This window comes from Salmo salar, chromosome ssa01 (assembly GCF_905237065.1).
Source record: "Salmo salar chromosome ssa01, Ssal_v3.1, whole genome shotgun sequence".
Classification (NCBI taxonomy): domain Eukaryota; kingdom Metazoa; phylum Chordata; class Actinopteri; order Salmoniformes; family Salmonidae; genus Salmo; species Salmo salar.
In genome coordinates, this window is record NC_059442.1 from 76661961 (window position 1) to 76675252 (window position 13292).

Here is a 13292-nt window from a genome sequence, read left to right on the forward strand (position 1 = left end):
TGTTTAACACTTTTTTACTTTCTAGTAGATTCCATATGTGTTATTTCAATGTAGAAAATAGTAAAAAATAATGAAAAACCCTTGAATGAGTAGGTGTTTCCAAACTTTTGACCGGTACTGTATGCACACACTGATCTAAAAATACATACACACAGGGTGACAATTTAGTTGTCTTGTGGTGCAACAGCGTGGGACTATATATTAATGTATGCACTCATCCAGAGCAGTTTGCAGGGCAAGAACATATTAGAATTCAGCCTGGTGAACTGCACTGTGCTTCCAGTAAATAGAGTGTGCAGTTAATAGTCAATTGTATGGCCATTTATGTCCCTTCCGACCTGGCCATCTAGTGCTTGCTCTCTCCATCCCTCCCCAGCCCATAGCAGGCTAGTTAGCCAGCAGAGTGAGAGTCACCGTGCCAGAGGGTTCACTGCATGGGGACCATTACTAAAGCTTAATGATATGAGAAGTGTTCTCCCTTTCACCGCCCTGCACAGAGGAGATTCATCACAGCATGAGCACAGTGTGTGCGTCTAGATGGAGGTTGTGTGTGTGTGTGTGTGTGTGTGTGTGTGTGTGTGTGTGTGTGTGTGTGTGTGTGTGTGTGTGTGTGTGTGTGTGTGTGTGTGTGTGTGTGTGTGTGTGTGTGTGTGTGTGTGTGTGTGTGTGTGTGTGTGTGTGTGTGTGTGTGTGTCTTTGTGTTTGCAGTCATATAGTCGTTGATAACAGAGCTCAGAAGAGATTAATCAAAATGCTGTAGCACTAGACAGCCTAACACTATGAGAGGGACATTTCTTCTCACCGTAGCAAAACTCCTGAAAAAGGACTTCCGCTATTTTAAGATCAGGATAATTCCCACAGGGGAAGGGGCATGCTAGGTCTAAGAACGGTGTCTATGAGTGTGAGTGATAGATGCAGGGCTTTATTAGCTGAGTAAGGGGATGATTGGGAATTGGAATTTAAGACACACACACACGTTTCCCATGATTCAACTCACGCAGGACCCTGATTCTGCGACAGAGTCAGGAAGTCCTACTATCATTGAGCGATATATTCAGAATGGTGTGTGTGCGTAAGACATTGTTTCCAGGGTTTTTCCAGTCTGACGTTTGTCACTATGTCTCCCTGAGGAAAAGTCACTCTCTAACTGAAGGACGCCTCAATCACTCAACCATAGCTACCTTCAGAAAGTATTCATACCCCTTGACTTATTCCAGTTTTGTTATGTTACAGCCTGAATTAAAAATAATAATAATAACAACAACAATTATCACACATATACACACATAATACCCCATAATGACAAAGGGAAAACATGTTGTTAGATCTTTTTTTCAAATATATTTAAAATGAAATACATAAATATATATTTACATAAGTATTCACACCCCTTTGCTATGACACTCCAAATTGAGCTCAGGTGTATCTAATTTCCTTTGATCATCCTTGAGATGTCACTACAACATGAATGAAGTCCACCTGTGGCAAATTCAATTGTTTTGTCATGATTTAGAAAGAACCACACCTGTCTATATAAGTCCCACAGTTGACAGTGCATGTCAGAGCAGAAACTATACCATGAAGTCCAAGGAACTGTCCGTAGATCGCTGAGATAGAATTGTGATGAGTCATATCTGGGGAAGGGTAAAAACTTTTTCTAGAGTGTTGAACGTTTCCAAGAGCACAGTGGTCTCCATCATTAGGACATGGGAAAAATATGGAACTTTCCAGACTCTGCCTAGAGCTGGCCGCCAGACCAAACTGACCATCTGGGCAAGAAGGACCTTGGTCAGGGAGGTGACCATGAACCCAATGACCACTCTGACAGAACTACAGAGTTCCTTGGCTGAGGTGGGAGAACCTGACAGAACGACAACAGTCTCTACAGCACTTCACCAATCTGGGATTTATGGGTGAGTGGCCAGAGAGAAGCCACTCAAGAGAAAAAGGCACTTGACAGCACTCCTGGTGTTTGCAAAAAGGCATGTGAAAGACTTTGAGATCATAAGGCAAAATATTTTGTGATTTGATGAGACAAATTTAACTCTTTGGCTTGAATGCAAAGTGGAGAAAACCAGGCACAGCTCATCACCAATCTAACACCATCCCTATTGTGAAGCATGGTGGTGGCAGCATCATGCTATGGGGATGCTTTTCAGCAGCAGGTATTGGGTGACTGGTAAGGATAGAAGGAACAATGAATGGAGCCAAATGCAGGCAAATCCTTGATGAGAACCTACTTCAAAGTACAAACAATCCTAGACTGGGGGGTGAAGATTTACGTTCCAACAGGACAATGACCCCAAGCATACACCTAAAGCAACACTGGAATGGCTTCAGAACAAGAATGTGAAAGTCCTTGAATGGCCCAGCCAAAGCCCAGACTTGAATCCCATTGAACATCTGTGGAAAGACTTGAAGATTGCTGGTCACTGCCGCCCCCCATTTGTCAAAAGGTGGAATAAGTCAACGTGTATGAGTACTTTATGAAAGCACTGTATCCCAGTGTCCCACATAAATAACATTGTAACCAGCCACATGGGAATAGCACACAGAGTAAACCTGAAATGCAGGTAAGTTCCAATACATTTTTCTTACATTCTTTAATGTCGGCTTGTACTTCTACCCTACACGGTATTTTGAACTTTGCTGTGCAGATAAAAACAATATGAATGAACTTCCATCTGGAGATGTTATATATTTTGCTTACATAATTTTACAGGAATTTCCTGTTTTCAAATGATAAATTAAATTACTTTTAAATATCTGTAAGAATAGTGTGGAAAGATCAAAATTCTCAAAAAATTATTTATGTTCCAAACCATTTTCTTTATTTGATGGTTAATTGACAAGACATAGGGATTTACACGGTATGAGACAATAACAGTACATACACACACATACACAGACACACACACAGTGTATAACAGTATATTACAGAGGTACGTTACATGACCAAAAGTATGTGGACACCTGCTCGTCGAACATCTCATTCCAACATCATGGGAATTAATATGGAGTTGGTCCCCCATTTGCTGCTATAACATCCTCCACTCTTCTAGGAAAGCTTTCCACTAGATGTTGGAACATTGCTGCAGGGGCTTGCTTCCATTCAGCCAATAGAGCATCAGTGAGGTGGGGCACTGATGTTGGGCGATTAGGCCTGGCTCACAGTCGGTGTTCCAATTCATCCCCAAGGTGTTCGATGGGGTTGGGGTCAGGGCTCTGTGCAGGCCAGTCAAGTTCTTCCACACCAATCTCGACAAACCATGGACCTCGCTTTGTGCATGGGGGCATTGTCATGCTGAAACAGGAAAGGGCCTTCGCCAAACTGTTGCCACAAAGTTGGAAGCAGATAATTGTCTAGAATGTAATTGTATGCTGTAGTGTTGATTTCCCTTCACTGGAACTAAAGGGCCTGAACCATGAAAAACAGCCCCATACCATTATTCCTCCTCCACCGAACTTTACAGTTGGCACTATGCATTGGGGCAGGTAGGGTTCTCCTGGCATCCGCCACACTCAGATTTGTCCATCGGACTGCCAGATGGTGAAGCGTGGTGCATCACTCCGGAGAAAACGTTTCCACTGCTCCAGAGTCGGACTGCCAGATGGTGAAGCGTGGTGCATCACTCCGGAGAACACGTTTCCACTGCTCCAGAGTCGGACTGCCAGATGGTGAAGCGTGGTGCATCACTCCGGAGAACACGTTTCCACTGCTCCAGAGTCGGACTGCCAGATGGTGAAGCGTGGTGCATCACTCCGGAGAACACGTTTCCACTGCTCCAGAGTCGGACTGTCAGATGGTGAAGCGTGGTGCATCACTCCGGAGAACACGTTTCCACTGCTCCAGAGTCGGACTGCCAGATGGTGAAGCGTGGTTCATCACTCCGGAGAACACAGAGTTGGAGCAGTGGAAACGTGTTCTCCGGAGTGATGAACCACGCTTCACCATCTGGCAGTCCGACTCTGGCGAGCTTTACACCACTCCAGCCAACGGTTGGCATTGCACATGGTGATCTTACACTTGTGTGCGGCTGCTCAGCCATGGAAACCCATTTCATGAAGCTCCCGACGAACAGTTATTGTGCTGACATTGCTTCCAGAGGCACTTTGGAACTAGGTAGTGAGTGTTGCAACTGAGGACAGACGATATTTACGCTTCAGCACTCGGCGGTCTCGTTCTGTGAGCTTGTGTGGCCTACCGCTTCGCGGCTGACCCATTGATGCTCCTAGACGTTTCCACTTCACAATAACAGCACTTACAGTTGATCGGGGCAGCTCTAGCAGGGTAGAAATTTGACAAACTGACTTGTTGGAAAGGTCCCATTCTATGACGGTGTCACGTTGAAAGTCACTGAGCTGTTCAGTAAGGCCATTCTACTGCCAATGTTTGTCTATGGAGATTGCATGGCTGTGTGCCCGATTTTATACATCAGTCAGCAATGGGTGTGGCTGAAATAGCCAAATCCACTAATTTGAATGGGTGTCCATATACTTTTGTATACAGTATATAGTGTATATAGGTTCACTAAGTTTATGACCTCAGTAGTTTGTGTGTTTTAAGCATCCCAACCTCACTGGCTTTAAATTATGGTGGGAGATGTCCTTGAAGAAGTGAACGTCTCATTTCAGTGGGGAGTGCATACAAACACACGGGCGCGAACACACACACACACACACACACACACACACACACACACACACACACACACACACACACACACACACACACACACACACACACACACACACAATAAAACACACACAAATGCATGAGCGAACACAGACACAGACAAACACACACACACAGAGACACACACCACACATCTCATTTCGCTGGGGGTCTCAGGGAGGCTAGGTCATCAGAGCATGACCAGGGAATTATACAACTGTAGACCAGCAGCAATAAACCTGCAAAGGCACACACACACGTGTGCGTGTGTATGCGTGTTAGTCTGATCAGTGTCTAAGCAGCACCAACTCAATTCCAATCTCCTCACTTAGCTCTCTGTAGATAAATTGTGACTGCAGAGAGAGCAGGATCGCTCAGTGTTATAACACTGTTTGATGTAACATTACTTAGTTCACTGGAGGGTACTGCCATTCTGAAGTACAAGCCTATGCCTTGTGCAAATGTTGTGTTTCTATTATTCTACCCACAGTCTGTGATATGTTCCTTGCAAGTTGAGAGCAGAGAGATTCTCTTATCTATAAAAAATGACCCTGAGGTGGGATTGCTACTACAGGTAACATATCATAAAATGTTACCATTATTTAAATAGTGGAAAACTAGACAGACCAATAGCACCTGAGCTGCAAAAAGTTTTAAAGCCTATATTTGAGTGGATTCATTTTCACATGGATGTGTTTTTTTCTGTTTGGATTATTGCCATTACATATGAGGGGCAGACAACATGCTTTGATTGGTGAAAACGGTTAACCTATAGCCTATATTTGGGTATATAAGATGTAAAGAGTAGAAAAGTCTCACAGATTCTGTACGCACGTATGAATCATGATGAGGATGAAATGTAAAGGCATTGAAACATCCTCTTAGCCGAACAACCATCTCATCTCCCAGTCCCCGGTCCCCGCTGCAACTCATCTAATATTTTAATGAGCACCTGAGAAAATATACACTCCAGTCGCTCACGTCTCCCTTTCCGCACTATCCATTGGCTGCCTCCTAAAACTTCACGCACGTGTCTGCCGATTGGTTTAAATCTGACACAAGTGATTTCATAAAGCTTTTCTTTTCTAACTAGTGTAAATGGATGAAGAAGTCTGGTACCCAAGAGACACGTGAAGTGGCTAGTCTCTACAGAATTCGCTGACTCGTCCTCTCTTTCTCTTTCTGGCGCTGGAGGAATAGTTGCGTCGGGGTGTCCATGTGATTGCGAGTGAGTACCCTGGGTCTTTTGATAGTTCTGCGGCGGTAGGCTACTGTACTTAACTGGACAGCGCGCAGATAGGGTGCTCTGAGCGCGTCTGTGGAAAGTTTAGCTCGTCATCATTCAACACAGTGATATTCTGTTATATTCTATAATACGAGCGCATGGCCAATGATGTGTTGATATGGGTTCTATTCTAAGCATGTACAATATGTTTGTGTTAGGTAGGTAGGTAGGCTACTAGACTACAGTATAAAGTTGATACCCAAGTCAAAGGTTTGCGGGATTATGTAGCCTATATACAATATGCTGTAATGTTCAGTGATGCTGAATAGTCGCTGCAAAACTTTTCATTTCTGTGTTATATATATTTGATATAGGATAATAGTTGTTCCAAAGCTATTTGCAAGATAATCTATTATGGATTTGAAAGTAATGTCTGTGCAGGCTAAGTCATTTGTATCTAGGCTAGAATGGATTTATTTATTGTAATAATTACTTTAATTAATTCATGAATTAATGGTTGATGAAAAATAACATCTTATAACACCTATCCTAACCCTAAAGTTAACCCTTACCCTTATCCTAGCCCTAACCTTAACCTTTACCCTAACCCTCATTCTAAACCTAACCCTAACATTAGCAAACAGTTGCATATTAACAGATGGTATGGCCATCTGTAGAGCATCTACAATGGACTATCCAAATAAAGAGTGACTCATTATTATAATTATTTTTTTCTTTTTTCGAGCTAATCAGTTATTAATTATTTTTCAGAGCAGATTAATTATTTTTCAATCAGATGTGATTGAATTGTAGTGAAATGTTTAAATACATTCGTAGTTTGTGCTGAGTGTCAAGTTGGACCTATTTGAGAGCAGTAAGTGTTGTAATTGGCCATTAGTATGATTGTATAAGTGCCTTGGCTCTAATTTGAAGATGGTGTGTGTTTGTGTGTGTGATGAGGTCTCTTGCTGCTTTTCACTTTTACGGAAAATCTCCTGATGAAGTAGCATTCCTCTAAACTGTTGATTGGTCAGAATGATTATGACTGAGCTCAACTCAGTGTGTCTGGAACAGTGTGTGTGTGTTCATGCACGTGTGTGTGTGTGTGCGTTCCCCGTAAGTGTGTGTGTTTGAGGGGTGCAGTGATGGTGTCCTTCACAGAGAGGAGCCTCCATACAGCGTGTTGTGTAAGTGAAGATGCTGGTGCTGCATGGGGCTCTTTGTCGCAGTCTTATCAAGATTTGAGTATGGCGTGAACACTTGCTGATGTTTGCATACTGTACTGTAATGGCCTCTTTATGGCCCCATAAATAAAGTCCAAAACATCTCACCATTTCAAACGACAGTATTCCAATCTGTCAAATCATCTTATTTCGTAATTGAGAGTGATATTCTATTGTATTACAGCCCATTGAAGGAGAGAATTTGGTTATTTTCCATAAAGAAAGCAGGTTTTTGACTATATTTCTGTATTGTCCACTGATGTCCGAGTTGTTGGTTGTGTGAGAGTGGGTTTTGATTTAGTTGGCATATCAGTAACTGAGGTTACTCACAGCTCAAATACAACTATGATATATCATATATGACAAACATATTTCATATGAGTTATAGCTACGTACTTTAGAACTTCCTAAACTCTTGTAGGGAGGGGTGTGGAGGGCAATGTGATAAGGGACGTCCCAGAGAGTGTAATGTGTTTTACTGCAGTGGGAGGTAGTTGAGAAACAGGTAGGAGACGCAGATCTGTCCTCGAGGTACAGTAGTACCGTAGAAGCCTAATGTACTAGCAGGGTCCCGTCCTGTCCTTTCTGCTCCTCTCCTGTTGTGAAAGAGCTGGACTGGTGAAAGCAAAAATACCTGGTAGACGTTTTGTTGTCCGATCAGTGCAGAGAAAGGAGAAATGAGAAGAAAGATTCTTTTTTAGACTATTGAGATTAACACAGGTACAACTCTTGGATAAATGCAAATTAAGAAAGGAGGGGAAGAGAGGATGCCACGTTAGACCATTGAGATGCAGTTGCTGTCTCATTGCAGCAGTAGAGCTTGTGTAAGATCTGTGTCTTGGTTTGGCACCAAGCTAGCTTAACAAGGATCTAATAATAAATCAAATCAAATTTTATTGGTCACAAACACACGGTTAGCAGATGTTATTGCGAGTGTAGCGAAGTGCTTGTGCTTCTAGTTCCGACAGTGCAGCAATATCTAACAAGTAATATCTAACATTTCCACAACAAATACTTAATACACACAAATCTAAGTAAAGGAATGGAATAAGAATGTATAAATTAAAAAATATATGGATGAGCAATGACAGAGCGGCATAGGCTAAGATGCAATAGATAGTATAGAATACAGTATATACATATGAGATGAGTAATGCAAGATATGTAAACATTATTAAAGTGGCGTTATTAAAGTGACTACTGTTCCATTTATTAAAGTAGCCAATGATATCAAGTCTGTATGTAGGCAGCAGCCTCTCTGTGCTAGTGATGGTTGTTTAACAGTCTGATGGCCTTGAGATAGAAGCTGTTTTTCAGTCTCTCGGTCCCAGCTTTGATGCACCTGTACTGACCTCGCCTTCTGGATGGTAGCGGGGTGAACATGCAGTGGCTCGGGTGGTTGTTGTCCTTGATGATCTTTTTGGCCTTCCTGTGACATTGTGTGCTGTTGGTGTCCTGGAGGGCAGGTAGTTTGTCCCCGGTGATGCATTGTGCAGACCTCACCACCCTCTGGAGAGCCCTGCGGTTGTGGGAGGTGCAGTTGCCATCCCAGGCGGTGATACAGACAGTGATACATCTGTAAAAGTTTGTGAGGGTTTTAGGTGACAAGCCAAATTTATTCCGCCTCCTGAGGTTGAAGAGGCGCTGTTGCGCCTTCTTCACCACACTGTCTGTGTGGGTGAACCATTTCAGTTTGTCCATTTCAGTTTGTCCCTCACCTCCTCCCTGTTGGCTGTCTCGTCATTGTTGGTAATCAAGCCTGCTACTGTTGTGTCTGCAATCTTGATGATTGAGTTGGAGACGTGCATGGCCACGCAGTCATGGGTGAACAGGGAGTACAGGAGGGGGCTGAGCACACACCCTTGTGGGGCCCCAGTTTTGAGGTTCAGCGAAGTGGAGATGTTGTTTCCTACTATTCACCACCTGGGGGCGGCCCGTCAGGAAGTCCAGGACCCAATTTCACAGGGCGGGGTTGAGACCTAGGGCCTCAAGCTTAATGATGAGCTTGGAGGGTACTATGGTGTTGAATGCTGAGCTATAGTCAATTAATATCGTTCTTACAGAGGTATTCCTCTTGTCCAGATGGGATAGGACAGTGTGCGGTGTGATGGCGATTGCATCATCTGTTGACCTATTTGGGCGGTAAGCAAATTGAAGTGGGTCTAGGGTGACAGTTAAGGTGAAGGTGATATGATCCTTGACTAGTCTCTCAAAACACTTCATGATGGCAGAAGTGAGTGCTATGGGGCGACTGTCATTTAGTTCAGTCACCTTTGCATTCTTGGGTACAGGAATAATGGTGACCATCTTGAAGCATGTGGGGACAGCAGACAGGGATAGGGAGAGATTGAATATGTCTGTAAACACACCAGCCAGCGGGTCTGCGCATGCTCTGTGGACGCGGCTAGGGATCCTTGCGAGGGTTAACACGTTTAAATGTCTTGCTCAAATCGGCCACGGAGAAGGAGAGCCCACTGTCCTTGGTAGTGGGCCGCGTCGGTGGCACTGTATTATCCTCAAAGTGGGCAAAGAAGGTGTTTTAGTTTGTCTGCTCAGCCTTGCGGAGGGAATAAGTACAATGTTTGTATTCGGCCATATTCCCAGTCACCTTTCCATGGTTAAATGTGGTGGTTCACACTTTCAGTTTTGCCCAAATGCCGCCATCTATCCACGTTTTCTGGTTAGGGTAGGTTTTAATAGTCACAGTGGGTACAACATCCCCTATACACTTCCTTATAAACTCACTCACCGAATCAACGTATATTTTGATATTATTCTCTGTGTTACGGGTGTGTACGGGAGGCGAAGTCAGGTGCAGGAGAGCAGAGTGTAGTAACAGGCGCACTTTTTATTCCGGTCCAAAATGAAAGCACCTAAGTACATAAACGTGCCCAGAACACGGAACATGAACAAAAGTCTGGCGCGTGACAAATACCCACATAACATAAAACTATTTCACACAAAGACATGGAAGGGAACAGAGGACTAAATACATGCAGTGTGATTAGGGAATGAAAACCAGGTGTGTTTGGAACAAGACAAAACAAATGGAAATATGAAAAATGGAGCGGCGATGGCTAGAAAGCAGGTGACGTCGATTGCCGAACGCCGCCCAAACAAGGAGAGGAGCCGACTTCGGTAGAAGTCGTGACACTCTGAGGCTACCCGGAACATATCCCAGTCCGCGTGATCAAAACAATCTTGAAGCGTGGATTCCGATTGGTCAGACCAGCGTTGAATAGTCCTTTGCACCGGTACTTCCTGTTTGAGTTTCTGCCTATAGGAAGGGAGGAGCAAAATAGAGTCATGGTCAGATTTGCCGAAAGGAGTTTCCTTGAGGGCCGTTGTGGTATCAGCTTGAGGGGAGATATACACGGCTGTGACAATAATCGATGAGAATTCTCTTTGGAGATAATACGGTTGGCATTTTATTGTGAGGACTTTTAGGTCAGGTGAACAAAATGACTTGAGTTCCGGTATGTTGTTACAATTACACCATGAGTCGTTAATCATGAAACATACACCCCAGCCCTTCTTTTTCCTGGAGAGATGTTTATTCCTGTCGGCGCAACGCACTGAGAATCCAGGTGGCTGTACCGACTCAGACAGCATATCTCGAGAAAGCCATGTTTCTGTGAACCAGAGTATGGTACAATCCCTGACGTCTCTCTGGAAAGCAACCCTTGCCCTGATTTCATCGACCTTGTTATCTAGGGACTGGACATGAATATACTTGGAAGCGGTGGGTGGTGTGCCCGCCTCCGCCACTCCCTCTTCTCCGGCGGCATTGTTTTGGGTAGGCCTCTGGAATCAGTTAACCTCTTGGGGCTAGGTGGGACGCTAGCGTGCCACCCGTGGTGCACTCCATCAACAGCAGGTGCATTTCAAGAGCGGCAAATTTGAATCCAAATAAATGTCAAAATTCAAATTTTTCAAAAATACAACTATGTTACACCATTTGAAAGATAAACATCTCCTTAATCTAACCACGTTTTACGATTTCAAAAAGGTTTTACGGCGAAAGCATAAATTTAGAGTATGTTAGGACAGTACATTTACAAGAGTTGTGTGTAATGTTTTGTCAAGTCAAAGACAGGGTCACCAAAACCATAAAACCAGCTAAAATGATGCACTAACCTTTTACAATCTCCATCAGATGACACTCCTAGGACATTATGTTAGACAATGCATGCATTTTTAGTTCTATCAAGTTCATATTTATATCCAAAAACAGCGTTTTACTATGGCATTGATGTTGAGGAAATCGTTTCCCTCCAATAACCGGCAGTCAAGTCAGCGTAACAAATTAAATAATTAAAATTAGAAAACATTGGTAAAATATTATATTGTCATTTAAAGAATTATAGATTTACATCTCTTGAACGCAATCAACTTGCCAGATTTAAAAATAACCTTACTGGGAAATCACACTTTGCAATAATCTGAGCACTGCGCCCAGAAAAATACGCGTTGCGATACAGACTAGACGTCATGTTGGGGAGATCTAAAATCGAAAATAGTATGTAAATAATTCATTACCTTTGATTCTCTTCATCAGATGTCACTTCCAGGTATCACAGGTCCATAACGAATGTAGTTTTGTTCAAAAAAGCTCATCATTTATGTCCAAAAATCTCCGTCTCGTTAGCACATGATGTAAGCCAGCCGGACTTCTCGTCATGAACGAGGGGAAAAAATATATTTCCGTTCGTTCAAACATGTCAAACGTTGTATAGCATAAATCATTAGGGCCTTTTTTAACCAGAACATGAATAATATTCAAGGTGGACGAATGCATACTCTTTTATAACGTATTGGAACGAGGGTACCCAACATGAACTAGCGCCAGGTGTCTAATGGGACATCATCGTTCCATGGCTCTTGTTCGGTCAGATCTCCCTCCAGAAGACTCAAAACACTTTGTAAAGGCTGGTGACATCTAGTGGAAGCAATAGGAAGTGCCAAAATATTCCTAAACCCCTGTGTTTTTCAATGGGATAGGTTTAAAGTCAATACAACACATCAGGTATCCACTTCCTGTCAGAAAATGTCTCAGGGTTTTGCCTGCCAAATGAGTTCTGTTATACTCACAGACACCATTCAAACAGTTTTGGAAACTTTAGAGTGTTTTCTATCCATATATAATAAGTATATGCATATTCTAGTTACTGGGTAGGATTAGTAACCAGATTAAATCGGGTAAATTTTTTTTATCCAGACGTGCAAATGCTGCCCCCTAGACCCAACAGGTTAAATGACCTGGGTGGGAAAGTCGTATTCCTGGTCATTGTGCTGGTAAGTAGACGTCGCTCTGATATCCAATAATTCTTCCCGGCTGTATGTATAACCACTTAAGATTTTCTGGGCTCACAATGTAAGAAATAATATAAAAAAACGAAATACTGCAAAGTTTCTTAAGGACTAGAAGCGAGACAGCCCTCTCTGTCGGTGCCATCTTGCCACGGATCACCCCGGTACTGCTGCTCATTCCGTTCACCAGCTCTGGAGGTCTATGTCACCAGCCTTCTAGGCGTCACTGAATTGGTTTCCTTACCACCAACCCCGGACTGTCTTGTCTCATTACGCACACCTGGTTCCCTGCCTCCTATCATTATACAACGTGACACATCTTTAATCTTTGTAGTAGGGTAGGAGTGTGCAGCATCGGGTAATTATTAATTGATCAATACATGTATTTTGTTAGTTTGTTTCTATTTAAGTGGTATACCCTTAAACTTTCTCACCAACCACTGGCCAACATTACACCTATAAAACATAACACATTTTCCTTCATATTTTGTGAAGTTATAGTTATTCAGTCAAAGTTCCATTACTCATCTATCCCTTCCTGTCCTCCCCTTTTATAATGTATGTCCTGCCCTCTTATCTATTACAGAGCATTAGCAGGCCTGTAAAACGGCCTGTATTTCTCAGACTCATCAGTCATTATGCTCACTTCTAATGGGTAGAAACGGCCACATCTCTTCCCTTCTCTATCATTCATTAACCCAGAGGCGATGAACGCAAGACTGTCTTTGCTGAACGCTACCCTCTTATCACTGTGCTACCTACACACACACACACACACACACACACACACACACACACACACACACACACACACACACACACACACACACACACGGCCAAGGAAGCTGGTGGGAGGAGC

At 43.2% G+C, this 13292-nt stretch overlaps 1 protein-coding gene across 3 annotated transcripts in view; it reads left to right on the plus strand.

Moving 5' to 3' along the window:
• The first annotated feature begins 5716 nt into the window (after positions 1-5716).
• Positions 5717-13292, plus strand: part of crtac1b (cartilage acidic protein 1b) — a 64952-nt gene continuing 57376 nt past the window's right edge. For all 3 annotated transcript variants that reach the window (XM_045722596.1, XM_014214818.2, XM_045722595.1), the window contains exon 1: positions 5717-5903. The gene's annotated coding sequence lies outside the window, so the exon portion shown is untranslated. The remainder of the gene's footprint in view (positions 5904-13292) is intronic.